The following is a 16,162-nucleotide window of genomic DNA, read 5'->3' as shown; positions in this document are numbered from 1 at the left end:
GCAAAAATCATCGCTGAAAGATTAGGACCGCATGTGCCAGAGTGGATACGGCAGGATCAGGTTGGATTTATTGAAGGGAGAGAAGGTCGGGATAACACACTAAAGACCATTATGCTATCCCAAGAAGCTGTTAGAAGGGGGACCCCCACGGTACTCATGTCAATTGATGCGGAAAAGGCATTTGACAGGGTGGGGTGGGGGTTCCTGTTTGAAGTCCTAGAAAGGTATGGATTGAAGGAGCGGATGAGAGGCTGGATAGAAGCCCTATTTACCCACCCCAGAGCTAAAATAAGAGTAAATGGGACCCTGTCCTGTCCCCTTGAGTTGTTCAACGGGACAAGACAGGGCTGCCCGTTGTCCCCAATATTATTTATATTATCGCTTGAACCCCTGCTGTTGAACATTAGGTCGAACCGAAACATCCAAGGGATATGGGCTGCTGAGAGGGAGTTCAAGGTTGCAGCATTTGCGGACGACCTCTTGCTTTATATCACCAACCCCGGGTCTTCCATACCAGCAATAATGGAAGAATTATTAAATTATGGGAAGGTCTCTAATTTTAAGGTTAACATATCTAAATCTGAAATCTTGAATTTAAATCTGCCCATAACTGAGCAGAGTATCCTTCAATCCAAACTCCCCTTTAGATGGTGTGGGAGGGAATTGGCATATTTGGGAATAAGATTGACTTCGGAGATGAGTAATCTCTTTGAGGCCAACTATATTCCCATACTAAATAAAATTAAACAACATTTGGAAAGGTGTCAACATAAAGCCCTATCATGGACAGGGAGAATAAACGTAGTCAAAATGTTCATTTTGCCAATTTTCACCTATACATGCCAAATGATCCCAATAGTTTTACCACAGGTCTATCTAAATAAATTAAAAATCTTGATTAATAGATTTATATGGAAAAAAAAACGGCGAGGGTGGCACGGAATTCCCTCATAAGAAGTAAAGAGAGGGGTGGCCTGGCAATGCCGGATCTCCAAAAATATTATGAGGCTATAGCAATTTCACGAATACCAGATTGGATACATAATAAAAAGGGAAAGGATTGGGTTGAATTAGAAATTAAGTTAAGTAGCAGGGAATTAGGGGAAATAGTATGGATCCCTGCAAAGCACAGAGAATTAGGTCTTAGCACAAACACACTCACAAAAAATGTATTTCAGATATGGGACATAATAAATAAGCGATATAACTGGGAACACAACTCACCATTAATGCCACTATTGGACACGAAATTTTTTATCCCAGGTCAAGAGGAATATTTATATTATAGTAGGTGGGTTAAGAAAGACAATATTAAATTACAGGAGGTGATGGAAGGTAATAGGATGTGCACATATGAGGAAATTATAGGGAAATGGGGTCACAAACCATTAGATAAATGGAGATATTATCAATTATATTATTTTATTCACTCTTTATCACAGCCATTACGGGGTAAGGAACAACTCAGACCATTGCAGAAGCTATTAGTGAACCGTCACTGCCTAGAAAAAAGGATTTCAAAACTTTATAAAATACTAATAGAAAGAGTAGAGCAAAATTATCCCCCCTATCTAGAAAAATGGGAAAGTGAAATCGGGTCTTTAAGGGATGACTATAATAGAAATAGGATAATAAGACGAACCTATTCAGTGGCCGTAGATTCACAGACTCGAGAGATGTCATATAAACTTTTAACAAGATGGTACATAACCCCACAACAAGGAAATAAAATATGCAGCGCGACCCCTCGGTCATGCTGGAGAGGCTGCTTGGGGGTGGGGTCATTTGCTCATATATGGTGGTTGTGTCCTAAGATACAGACATTTTGGGATAAAGTAAGATTAGATTAGAAGGGATCCGTGGGCTTGTTTATTTCATGATATAGATAAAGGAGAGAGAGAGTACGGGGATTCCTTGATTCCCTGTTTATTGAATGCTGCCAAATCATTGATACCGCTAAGATGGAAAAGATCTGACCCTCCCTCGATGAGGGAATGGGCGGAAAGATTAGAAAGGATACGAATTATCGAAGAGTCAATGTATAAACTGGATAATATGGAGGAAAGGTATCAGAATAAATGGCGTCTCTGGGTGTTATTTGTTAAAACTGAAAATTATTTGAAGATGGTGGAGTGCTAGTTGAAAGGATCCCCACGGAGGAGGATCGAGTGAGAGAGGGGTGGGTGGGGGGGGGGGGGGGGAGGGTGGCTAAAGGGAGATAATTTTTATAAGAAATGATGTTGTATTTAGGATCATGTGAAATGGTCTACATAGGAATTATAGCTGTTTGTAACCTTATGAAAATTTCAAAAATAAAGAAATAATAAAAAAAAGAAGAGACAGATCTTTGGGCAGAAAGCCCACAAAACAGAGTGCTAAAGCCTCCATGTGAAAGGGGCGCTCCCGCTCGCTCGGGTGGGGGGAAGGCTCCTGCAATTCTCAAGGATCTGGCAGGAGCAATGTCAAGACAGATGGGTGGCTTCTGACGTTTCTCTAGGTTACAAACTAGAGTTCCGAGTTTTTTGGTCACCTCGGTTTCTAAGGTCAAATGTTCCCAAGGATCCAGAGAAGAAGGCGGCTCTCCTAGCACTGGATCATCTATTATCCAAATCAGTGATATCAGAAGTTCCCTTAGAGGAACAAGGCACAGGATTTTATACTTTTCAAACCTCTTTACAGTTCCAAAGCCAAACTGGGAAGTAAGACCTATTCTAGATCTCAGAGATCTGAATTGGCACTTGAACATCCGATCCTTTCGCATGGAGTCAATCTGGTCTGTTGTAGCCATCCTCCGAGGAGGGGAATTTTTGGCTTCTATCGATATCAAAGATGCATATCTCCATGTGCCAATATTTCCCGCTCACCAGAAATTTCTGCACTTCGAAGTAGAAAATCATCATTTTCAATTTGTGGCCCTGCCATTCGGTCTAGCCACAGCACCACGGGTGTTCTCAAAAATTCTGGCGCCTCCTTTAGCCAGATTAAGGGCTCAGGGCATAACAGTTGTAGCCTACCTAGGCGATCTACTTTTAATAGATCATTCAGTTTCAGGGCTAAACCACAGTCTGGTCGCAGCGGTAAACTACCGGGAATCTCTAGGCTGGATTCTCAACCTAGAAAAATTCTCCGTAAAACCATCAAGGAGATTACAGTATCTGGGTCTGGTCATAGATACCATACAGAAAAAGATATTTCTACCCCAGAAAAGAATCAGTTCCATTGTAGAACTAATTCAACGCATCAAGGCAAAGAAAAAGCCTTCCATTCGGTTGTGCATGAGACTATTGGGAAAAATGTTGGCCTCCTTCGTGGCCGTCCCTTATGCGCAGTTTCATTCAAGATTGCTGCAAAACGCAATCCTGGTGGCCTTGAACAAGAAGGTTCAGGCCTTAGATTTTCCAATTCGTCTGGCTCCTGACATGCGTCAGAGCCTAAATTGGTGGTTGATATCCAGCAACCTTCAAAAGGGAAAATCGTTTATACCAGTCTCTTGGAAAGTGGTGACTACATATGCCAGTCTTCTAGGCTGGGGAGCAGTCCTGGAAGAGGATTCTGTCCAGGGGAATTGGTCCAAGTTGGAAAGGACCTTGCCTATCAACATTTTGGAGATTCGGGCAGTTTGTCTGGCTCTAAAGTCCTGGATGGTCAGACTAAGGGACTGTCCTGTCAGGATTCAGTCTGACAATGCCATGGCTATGGCTTACATCAATCACCAGGGGGGCACGACTCCTCGTGCAGTCCAAAAATAGGTGACTCGTGTTCTGTCTTGGGTAGAACACAACGTCCCTTGCCTATCGGCAGTTTTCATTCCCGGGATAGAGAATTTGCAGGCAGACTACTTGAGTCGCCAACAATTGTTTCCGGGAGAATGGTCTCTTCCCCCTGGACATCTTCCTAGCGATATGTCAGAGATGGGGTACTCCAGACGTAGACCTATTCGCGTCCAGATTCAACAACAAGGTCGACAACTTTGTGTCGAGAACAAAGGATCCGCTAGCTTGCGGAACAGACGCATTAGTCTTCCCATGGGATCAGTTTTCTCTGATCTATGCATTTCCTCCAGTTCTGCTTCTTCCGCTTCTTCTACGCAGGATCAAGCAGGAACAAAAGGAGGTGATTCTGGTGGCCCCAGCGTGGCCCAGAAGATCTTGGTTTGCCGAGATCATAAAGATGGCAGTAGGAGTCCCGTGGACTCTGCCATTACGGCCAGACCTTCTCTCGCAAGGTCCGGTATTCCATCTTACCCTACAGACGCTAAATTTAACGGCCTGGCTATTGAGACCCGCATTCTAAAGGATTGTGGGTTGTCTCCTTTGGTAATATCTACCTTGATTAATGCCAGGAAGCCAGCTTCCAGGGTCATTTACTATAGAATCTGGAAGGCATATGTTTCCTGGTGTGGATCCAGGGGTTGGCTCCCCAGGAAATATGTCATAGGTAGGATCCTTGAGTTCCTGCAAATGGGATTAGAAATTAAGCTGGCCTTGAATACTATCAAGGGCCAGATCTCGGCCTTGCCAATATTTTTTCAACGGTCTCTGGCTTCTCACTCTTTAGCGCGTAGCTTTGTTCAGGGGGTAACACGAATCAATCCTGCTATCAAGGCACCTCTAAATCCTTGGGATTTGAATTTGGTCTTGTCGGCTTTGCAGAAACAGCCTTTTGAACCTTTACATGAAATTCCCTTGGTTCTTTTGACTAGAAAGATAGTCTTTCTGGTTGCCATTTCTTCTGCTAGAAGAGTATCGGAACTAGCGACTCTGTCTTGTAAAGAGCCATATCTGATCATGCATAAGGATAAGGTGGTGTTACGTCCTCATCCTGAATTCCTGCCAAATTAGTTTTCATCTAAACCAAGATGTTCTTCTTCCTTCTTTCTTCCCAGAGCCTCGATCTAGGGAAGAAAAGGCACTACATTCCCTTGATGTAATGAGAGCGGTCAGAGTGTATTTAAAGGCGACCGCTCAGGTTCGTAAAACAGATGTTTTATTCATACTGCCAGATGGTCCAAAGAGAGGACAGGCAGCGTCAAAATCCACTATTTCCAAGTGGATTCGTCAAGTCATTATTCAGGCTTACGCTTTAAAGAAGAAAATTACTCCTTTTCATGTTAAAGCACACTCAACCAGGGAGATTGGTGCCTCTTGGGCGGTGCATAATCAGGCCTCTATCGCTCAGATCTGTAAGGCCACGACTTGGTCTTCAGTTCATACGTTTACCAGATTTGATCAAATCGATATTAAAGGTCATGAGGATATTGCCTTCGGGCGCGGTGTGCTGCAGGCTGCAGTATGAGTCCTCTGACTTTCTTTCTTTTTTGTTATGTCTCCCCCCCTTCAGTTGCCATTGCTATGGGACATCCCACATATTAATTACTATGGCTCTGTGTCCCCTGATGTAAGAAAAGAAAATAGGATTTTTAAAAACAGCTTACCTTTAAAATCATTTTCTTTGATTTACATCAGGGGACACAGAGGTCCCTCCCTTCTTGGTATACATTTGTATTGCTTGGCTACAAAACTGAGGACCCCCAGTAGGTGGAGGGGTTATATAGGGGAGTACACATTTTAGGGGCGTACCAGTGTCCAGCACCTATCGGTCCAATATAACCCACATAGTAATTACTATGGCGCTGTGTTCCCTGATGTACATCAAAGAAAAGGATTTTTGCAGGTAAGCTGTTTTTAAAAATCCTATTTTTTTTAAATATATATAATCTTTAATTTTCATTTTTAAATTTTATAAAACAGAATGACTTCACAACAGGGTAACATTAATTGGGGGGGAGGGAAAAAGGGGAAGGGATAAGGGGGAAATGGGGGAGGGAGATTGGGGGGGTACAATGGGGTGCATATAACCTGGTCCGAGTGTGGACCACCTTGTTAATCGGGAGGAATGTCTACAAGTAGTAATCCAACTTTTTTTTTTTAAGCCAATTCGAGCCTCAGGCTCTAATCATGTGCTCTAAAAATAATACCCTCATTGAAATCCATGCGTCGGGCACCCTGCATGTAGATTAGGGGTTGTGCACGTGGATTAGGGGGGTGGCCCACTGCACCCCTAATGGATGGGCCGCCACTGGTTTTGATAAATCTAAAAGAAAATTGAATAATGTATGGCCAGCCTAAAGTACCTGTGTGGCTTTGTCTCCATATAAATACTATTCACTTGAGCTCCAGGTGCTGTTACACTTTTTTATGCCTGTAATTGGTCTCTGCGTTATACAATAACACTTTTTTGTATAGCTCAACCTGTTTACTTGTGTGCAGCGTATTAAAGGGTCAGCTCTTTTTTTGTGCTGCCCCTTGATCAGACGATTGGAATGAAACCTGAGGTCAATATTAGAATTTTTTTGCACCTAACACTTATGGGTAGGTAGATAAGGTCTATTCAAATCTCTGCAAAGCCAAAAAAAAAAAGCAGTTGCTTCATAAAATGGTGAGTGGTAGGCTGTGCCAAAGTAAAACCAACATTTTAAAACTGGAATTGTTAAAATAAATTCTACAAATTACAGAGCCACACATACAAATAAACCCATATTTACATGGCAAATATTTATATATTTTTACAGATTGCAACATATACTGTTCAATAAAATACAGATATGCAATGACCATAAAGAGGAAAATCTTGTATTTACCTGACGGTAATTTTCCTTTCCTAATGCAAAGCATGACAGTATATACGTATGGGTAGGCTCCGCCCCCTGCCCTATTCCAGGACCGGTTATACTATAAAGGTAAGTCTCCTCCCTGCAGGCCAGATTCTCATAACTTAGTATTTAGCATCAGGAAAGGAAAATTACCATCAGGTAAGTATAAAATGTTCCTCTTTCCTGACACAGCATGACAGCATATACCTATGGGATGTACCAAATCAACAGACAACAAGGGTGGGTAATGCTGACATGTTTAAGTCGAGGATTAGATCTATCTCCACTAACGATTTAAATATAATGTAGCTAAGGCCACTGGGTTCACTTTAAAATGGGCCCCAACGTGTTGAATGTAGACTAGGTCGTAGTTTACATGTTAGTTCTGGAGGGACTCCTTTGCAGTTCCGTCCATGGAAGTGCAATCTGTCTGTTCTGGAATCTCTGCCCTTGATGGATTTGTCCTAGCCATCTAAGCCCCTTGACTAACTTGATCCGCACTACTGCGATTTTCTTTAATGGACAGTAATTGTCCTGTTCTACAAAATCCGCAGTCAACTTAAGCACCTCCAGAGCTTTTATTATGTCATCTTTAGGAATGTCTTGGTGCAGGGCTGTCTCAACATTTTCCGTCCAAGACCTGATGGGATTGGAAACAGATGTCAGCGCAACGGCTGGTCTGCAAGCCGCCCCTGCCGGTAGATAGCTCCTCTTGAGATCTAGGACAATACGCCTATCTAGGGGATCCTTGAAAGAGGTTGCATCCTCCATTGGCAACGTTAAATTTTTTTGCCAGACGCACTATAGTCGCATCAACCACAGGCATTAAACTTAAGGACTGAGTATCCAAATCTGCCAGTGGACACAGTTTGGATAAACGTGCTAGAGAAACCTTTTTATTAGTTTTGTTCCACTCATCCTCTATGATCTCCCCCAATAATGGGAAAATGATTTGCCTTCTCTTGAGGAATGGGAAATAGGTTTTTGAGTTTGTTTTTTTGAGGATGCACTTCTGGGTCTTCCCAGGCAATGGTGTACCTCACCGCTTGTACAAAGTGTTGAACCAGAGAGAAATTTAAACTAGATGGTTTATTATCATCTGAGGACTCCTCGGATGAATCTACTGATGGAGTTCGTTTAGCTGTTTTTCCTGATGGAGACAAAGGAGTACTAACAGCTGATGGACCCGGAATGTCGGGGTCTAAATCCAATACTTGTGTAGCTTGTGAAACCGGCTGATCTTCTGCTCAGGACTATCGTCATTGTCATGGCGCCTTGAGGATTTTCTGGACCGCTTTGAAGAAACAGGGCTGAAACAAAGTTTGTTTGTCAGTGGCGCACTCTTTTTAAAATCCTCACATACAGGTGGTCCACATACCTATTGGATACAAAAGGATCTTGACTATGAGACTAATGACTCATGGTGAATTATGGGCAGGAGGATCAGCTGTAGGAAGGCAAAGCAAGAAACAAAAGAAATATATAGATTCTAATTGCAAAAATGAATCAAATAAGGCTACCGAAATGGAAACAGGATAAAAAGCGTAACACATACCTGACTTGCTGAAGTATTTTGGACTGCGAGCACACACTTGTTATGCAGAGCAGCCCTGAGTCCAATCTCCAATCTGAGTCCATCAAAAGAGCTGTCTGGCGACCCCCTGCTGTTTGTTCTGCCTGCTGATCTGATTCCTGTTACCCGACTTGTCTTTGACTTTTCCATGATTGCTGCTAGCCTCTGATCCCGGCCTGTCTTGACGCTTCTTCTGCCTGCTCCTTGGTACCTCGCTGCCCACCAGTGTATGACCCACCCTGCTTCACGACTACGCTTTGCCTGCTGCTTCGATACCGTTCCTGCCTGCCAGTGTTTGACCCAGCCTGCCTGTGACCTGCTTGTATCCCAGACTACAGAACACCTCTCAGTTGTTGCTGCCTCCAGCTTCCAGTCCAGTCCTCCCTGCTGTTCTTGTTGCACTGTTACACCACCCTGCTGTCTGTAGTCTTCAGCTACCGGCTCCCACTCCTGGACTACGATACACCTCCAATCACTGTCAGGCTTCCAGTTCTCCTGCTGGTCCGGCTTCACAGGATTCCCGCGGATATTATTTCAGACCGAGGGCTACAGTTTACCTCGAAATTCTGGAGGGCACTATGTGGTTCCCTGAAGATTAACCTCTCTTTCTCTTCCGCATACCACCCGCAAACCAATGGCCAGACAGAGAGGACAAACCAAATGCTGGAACAATACTTGCAGTGTTTTTCTTCATTCTCTCAGGATGACTGGGTTCCTCTCCTACCTTTTGCTGAGTTTGCATACAATAACTCTATCCACTCTGCCACCAAGCAAACTCCATTCTTCGCAAATTACGGGTTTCACACCTTGTTTCTGTCAAACAACTTCCTGGAATGTTCAGTACCAGCCGCTCAAGAGATTCTAAATTTTTTCAGTACCAATAACAAATTACTTCAAGAAACAATGACAAAAACTCAGGAATACTATAAGGAGATCTTTCACAGGAAAAGAAGGGGGAGCTTAATTTGGAACCTGGAGATCAAGTTTGGCTGTCGCCCCTGAACCTAAAACTGGCATGTCCTTCCAAGAAATTGGGCCCTAAGTTTGTGGGTCCCTTCCCTGCGAAAAAGAAAATCAACAATGTAACATATGAATTGAAACTAACGGAATCGTTCCAGATTCACCCTGTTTTTCACGTAGCTCTACTTAAACCCACCATTCCAGATCCTTTCTTTGGCAGAAACACCAGTCCGCCTGAACCAGTACTGATGGGGAGGTCGAGTTCGAAGTGGAGTCGATCCTGGACTGCAGGAAGAGACATGGTCAAGTTCAGTACCTGATGAAATGGAAAGGGTATGTCCCGGAAGACAATTCATGGGAGCCAGAATCCAACATTCATGCAGTAAGACTGACTCTGGCCTTCAAAAAGGCGCACCAAAGTAAGATGGCTCAATTTGGCATCCGGTGGCTGTCCCTTGGAGAGGAGCAATGTCAAGGAAGACCTTCCAGTAACCTGGATAACAATAAAAGACCTGTGCGCAAAATTCCCATCAAAAGAGCCGTCCTCTACTTCCTCTACTCTTGTAAGCATATGCCCCAGATCTTTGTTGATTATTGCCATTTCTGTTTTTAGGGAATTTTCCAAGGCTGTAAACATAGTTTACATGTGTGTTTTTGTTGGCAGTTGAGCTTTCCTCTGTTGTTCCTCATCTCTCCCTGCCTCCAAATCTAGGTTAAAATCTTGTTCCACTCTGGATTCAGAGAGTGTACTTATTTCTAGAGATATTTTGTTCTGGCCTTTTTTCTCTTTGTCTCAGTTTGGTGCCCTTTAGTACTTGTTGTTTTTCTGTTGTTTGCTTGTCTCCATTCCCTCCTTGAATTACAAATTTATTCATAAGACCAGTGCCGGGGCTTAAATTAGAGCAGGGTGATTTTACTACTGCTCCTCCTTTTGCTGACTTCCCCCTCATATTTTCTCTTTTATGTATTTCCTTTTTTTCTTTGGGGACCTGTATTCTAATAAAATATATCCAGAGATATGGCGATACAAGGACCAAATAAGATACGGTGGTGGAGTAGTGAGTCTCAACTGTCTCTACCTTTTACCAACAGTCGCCATAAGCCTACAGTCTCTTGGAGTCTCAGTACTTTTATATAGTCTTTGTCCAAATCCTCCTAGTAATCAGACCTTCACGGCTATGGCTGCTGAACCCACAGAACATTCAATATTCTCAAGATACGTCATGAACACAAAAGAATATAGATTATATCAAGATTAGCATATTTAGAAAGATGCAATTTCTTCAAGATACACCATATGCACCTGAATATGCTGTGTGTACAGAGCCTCTATGCAGAATATTCATTTATATGCCATGCATGCAGTCTATGCAAGAGACAAGATATACTCACCTCTCCCATTTTCTTCTGTATATTTTCTTTTATATAGTTTTTTTTTGTCTCAGGATTTCCAGATACAAAAGGTTTTAATTTTTTATTTGCTTATCTTCTTCCTCCCGAGTTCCTCCTGGCTTTCAACAGTAAAGAGTGGGGGATCACATCTCTGCCCCGTGGGGTATCCATGGAGGGCTCTCTCTACTTTCAGGTCTCGAGGTCTCAGGGGCTTCCACTCGGCTCTATTTGGCTATTTCCGATTTTCCCCGATTTCCACGACTGTCCCAGAGCAAACGAGTGCCCGAGTGCTTCTGCCTCCTCTCGCTTTCTCTGGTTACCTCAGAGTCCCACCGGATACCCGCGATCACTACATGCAGCGCCTGGGGGCGTAACTAGAAATCACAGGGCCCCATAGCAAAATGTTGTATGGGGCCCCCCCCCCCCACAAAAAATGGTGGGGCTTAAATTAAATAGTGGGCGTGGTTTAAAATGTGTGGCTCAAAGAGGTGTGGTTCGAGTCTGAGATGAATGAGGAAGGAAGGAAGGAAGCAAAGAAAAGGGATGGAGGGACAACAGGCCCAGATCCTACACCACAATAGCAATATACGTATTCCAGAAAGTTTAACAATCAACAGATAAAGATACTTCAAACAGCTGGTGTTAGCGCTTCAATAATCCTCACCTGTACCCAATGTGGCCTGCCTGTTCCCAATGCAGCGTGGCCTGCCCGTGCCCAATACTGCCTCACCTGTGCCCAATACTGCCTCACCTGTGCCCACTTGTGCCCAATGCAGCGTGTCCAGTGCCCAATACAGCCTCACCTGTGCCCAATGCAGTGTGGCTTGTGCTCAATGCAGCATCACCTGTGCCCATTGTAATGTGACCTGTGCCCAATGCAGCCTCACCTGTGCCCAATGCAGCATGACCTGTCTGTGCCCAATGCAGAATGTCCCATGCCCAATGCAGCCTCACCTGTGCCCAATGTGATCTCACCTGTGCCCAATGCAGCATGGCCTGCCCGTGCCCAATACAGCCTCACCTGTGCCCACCTGTGCCCAATGCATCGTGATCCATGCCCAATACAGCCTCACCTGTGCCCATTGCAGCCTCACCTGTGCCCAATGCAGTCTCACTTGTGCCCACCTGTGCCCAATGCAGCCTCACCTGTGCCCAATGCAGCGTGACCGGTGCACAATGCAGCCTCACCTGTGCAGAGGAAGAGGCGAGCCAGTGGTGGAACTACGTGGGAGGATGAGGAAGGCATACTGGAGCCCTCAAATGGCTGCTGGCAAGCGTGGGACTGCCTCAGAGTGGGGGGCTCTGGCTCTACATCCAACTTCTGGCATGTCTCTTCCAGAGCTTTCCACTGTGATTTCCACTCACCGATACCTGGCCTGGATCCCTCCTGAATGACTTTACTCAGGACGTGCTGACCAGCTGTCCTTTCTGACTCCTATTCCCAGACACCTCTCCATAACCGTGTAAGGAGAGGCTCCCTCCCAGCCCCGAGCACCCTGCCTAAGGTACACCCCCCCCCCCCCAAGAAAGGGGGTTCCCTCAGACACAATAGTCTAAAACTCCATCATCCAGTTTATCCAGCCGACAACTCCTCCCACAGCAGGTTGACCATGGGTATATGAAGGAGTCCTAGTTGGGGATTGGTCAGAGCTCCCACATGCACCTCATGGCACTCCAGCCCTCTGCCATGCCCCTTTTCCAGAACCTTCTCCCTGGAAACAGAGGAGGCACCCAAGAACTGAGGCACATATCAGTCACCTGCTGCTATACTAAACCACTCCCCTGCCCCCAGATCAAACAGACCTAGCTCACAGCATAGGCCTTCTTAAATTTACCTGCGCTGGCAGATTACACAAAACCTACACCTAGCACATGCCTACCTAAGGTTGAGGGTGCTACACTATAATATTAATAAAAGAATTACTAAACCGTAGCCTAGCACAGGGTTTATCAACTAGGGTTTCTCCAGAGGTTGCTATGGGTTCCTTGATTAATTTCTGTCTCAGATAAGTTCCCACTGACACCATTGATCTTTTTAGCTATCTGTAAGGTGGGAATTCTTCCTAATGCCCACAAGTGTAAGGGGCATTCTTACCACTGACCATCATACTAGTATATCATGAGTTGTAGATATAGTCCTTTTTTAGCAGGGGTTCTCTGAAACTGAAAAGTTATTTGAGGGGTTCATTTGTGTTGAAAAGGCTGAGAAAGGCTGGCTTAGCATAACCACTTTTGAGAGTAAACATTCTCTACTCATTTAGTAAATCAGCCCCATTGCATTTGGCAGAGGTTTATACCTTTACTTGGATAGAATAAAAGTGAGATTTTTCATTATAAGGTTGAATCTACCAACTGTCCCTTTTCAACCAATCAACCTAGCGATTTTTTTTTCTTTTCCTCATTTTCATTCATATGAAAAATTAGAGCGGAGCTCCACCCTAAAGTGGAGCTTCCGCTCATTGGAACCCCCCCCCCTCCGGCGCCACAATTGGCACCTTTCAGGGGGGAGGGGGGTGCAGGTACCTGTACAGTACAGGTATCTGCACCCACTTCCGGCATAGATATCTGCAGAAGCTACGCCCCTTTCCGCAGAATCGACGCCCCTTTCCGAAGGTCCCCCGCTGTCTGCTGGGAAACATACGGATCCCAGAGACAGCGGGGACCATCCTTATTGCGCAGCGCGACTCGCGCATGCGCAGTAGGGAACCGGGAAATGAAGCCGCAAGGCTCCACTTCCTGATTCCCATACCCAAAATGGCGGCGGCAGCACCCGAGAGACGATCGAGAGATCGGCTTCGGGTGTCGACATCGCTGGGCGGGTAAGTGTCATTATTTTAAAAGTCAGCAGCTGCAGTATTTGTAGCTGCTGGCTTTTAAAAAAAAAAAAAAAAACGGCGGACTCCCGCTTTAAGTTATCGTTTAAAAACGCAAACACTAATACTGCTACCTTTATAGCTGTAAAAAAAAAAAACAGAAATATGTAGTGAAGATAATTCCTACATGCAAAAATGCACTATACATTACATGTTCTTTAGACATAACATTTTTTTCAAACATTGGTTTCTTTGCCAATTCAAAAAATTACGATATAGCACGAATTAAAAGATCAGCATTTGTAAAGATCTAAATGATCTGGTAATTTTCCTTTATGTAACCAATGACTAATGTTAGAATTTAACAACTAGAGAAATGCTGAATGAATGTGCAGTCACAATGCAGCCTCACCTGTGCAGAAGAAGAGGCGAGCCAGTGGCGGAACTACCGGGGAGGATGAGGAATGCATACTGGAGCCCTCAAATGGCTGCTGGGACTGCCTCAGAGTGGGGGGGGGGGGCGAGCACCGCCCGCACGGTCCCCCAGCCAGGGGAAGCGAGGAGAAGAGACAAGCTGTCTGTATGAGCAGAGAGCTGTAATAGCTTTCATTTGAATGTCCTGTGTTCCCGGGGCTCACCGTCACATAGCCCCACCTCTTGGCCCGGAGCCTTTGATGACGTCACATGTCCCGCATTGGACCAGTGTTCTGTCTATCAAAGGCACCGGGCCAAGAGGTGGGGCTATGTGACGGTGAGCCCCGGGAACACAGGACATTCAAATGAAAGCTATTACAGCTCTCTGCTCGTACAGACAGCTTGCCTCTTCCTCTCCTCACTTCCACTGTCTGGGGGACCGTGCGGGAGGTGCTCGCCCCCCCCCACAGTATGCATTCCTCATCCTTCCCACGGGCCCCTCTCAGCTGCGGGGCCCATAGCGGCCGCGTGTGTCGCTATGGCGGTAGTTCCGCCACTGTGCAGCGCCCTAAATGAAGGGAGAGCACCTCAATTACACTTCAGCCCCATCTCCACACTCTCTCCAGGCACTCTCTGACCTCCTCCATCTCGACGCAGCAATGCGCATCCCAGCAGGAAGGGGAGAGACCGTCCGAACGAGACTAATGGGAAGGAGCTGCCTCCTCACCCCGGATCACATGAGGTCAGGGAGAGGTTTAACATAGGGCAAGGGTTTGGGCCAGGTCTAGGCTGGACTAAGGTATGGGAGGTTTAGTACTGCTCCATTAGAGGGGATTGGAGACCGAAAGCTCCTACGGCATGGACCTAGCCAGCACCATTACTAGATTCCTCCCTCTACCATTATATTTGTTAAATTTGTATTCGCTACATTCACTAACAGACAAATTTGAAAGGAAACTCCAATACCAATAATTAATAGTTTGTTTTTATTAGTTATTATTTCAGATTTTCATTCTTTAGAATTTTCAGATTTTCTTTTTTTTCAGATTTTCAAATTTCCACATTTTCGAATTCCGAATTTCTGAAAATTCGAATTTCAAAAATTCAAAAATCTGGATTTTTGAATTTCCGAATTTTGGAATTTCTGAAAAAAACAAAAGACGACAAACTAAAACAAGCAAAATTTTCAGCAGTGCTAATGTCTACTGCTCAGACAAGCTTTATGGCGTTCCCCCCAACAGTACACAATATGGGCAGAGGGCATGTAAGAACTAAGGTGGCAATGTATATTTAAGAGCTTCTCTCCAGCAATATTGCACATTTAGTTCTATTCGAGGTGAGATGGATAAAGAGTCTGGACATTAGGTAATACAAAATCATTTAATGGAGTTTATTTATGCCATGACATTTTTATTTATGAATTTTTGGACCTATTTTGAGCTTTTGACCTAAGAGCCCATTCACACAGGGGCAACACGACTTGTAGGCGACTTGAGTCAGGCAACTTGGACACGACTTGAGTTAAGATCACAGCGCGACTTGGGACGACTTCAAAACGACTTGTGATGACTTCAAGCCCGACTTGGGACGACTTACAAGTCGCCCCAGGCCAGGCGACTTTTGCCGAGGCCAAGCAGAGAATGAGCTCAAGGGGGAACTCCACGGCAAATTTCTGAAAAAAATTTGGCGTGGGTTCCCCCTCCGAGAGCATACCAGGCCCTTAGGTCTGGTATGGATTCCAAGGGGAACCCCCTACGCCGAAAAAACGGCGTGGGGGTCCCCCCCAGATCCACACCAGACCCTTATCCGAGCACGCTACCCGGCCGGCCAGGAAAGGGGGTGGGGACGAGCGGGCGGCCCCCCCCCTCCTGAGCCGTACCAGGCCGCGTGCCCTCAACATGGGGGGGTGCCTTGGGGGAGGGGGGGCGTGCGGCCCCCCCACCCCAAAGCACCTTGTCCCCATGTCGATGAGGACAAGGGCCTCTTCCCGACAACCCTGGCCGTTGGTTGTCGGGGTCTGCGGGCGGGGGGCTTATCGGAATCCGGGAGCCCCCTTTAATAAGGGGGCCCCCGGATACCGGCCCCCCACCCTATGTGAATGAGTATGGGGTACAATGTACCCCTACCCATTCACCTGTGGAAAAAAAGTACAAAAAAAAAACACAACACAGGGAAAAAATATTTTATTGCACAGCTCCGGGGGTCTTCCGTCTTCGGGGGTCTTCTCGCCGGACTCCTCCGCTATCTTCTTGTAGCTCTTTTACTAGCGGAGGAGTCCGGCTTTCTTCCTCCCCGCCGCCGGCCTCTTCTCCCGACTTCGGGGGTCTTGTCCCCCTCTTCGGTTCTTCTGCCGGGCCA

This window comes from Lithobates pipiens, unplaced genomic scaffold, assembly GCF_037356315.1.
Source record: "Lithobates pipiens isolate NorthernLeopardFrog02 unplaced genomic scaffold, aLitPip1_a1.2 Scaffold_1, whole genome shotgun sequence".
Classification (NCBI taxonomy): Eukaryota; Metazoa; Chordata; class Amphibia; order Anura; family Ranidae; genus Lithobates; species Lithobates pipiens.
Note: the sequence above shows the minus strand (reverse complement) of the source record.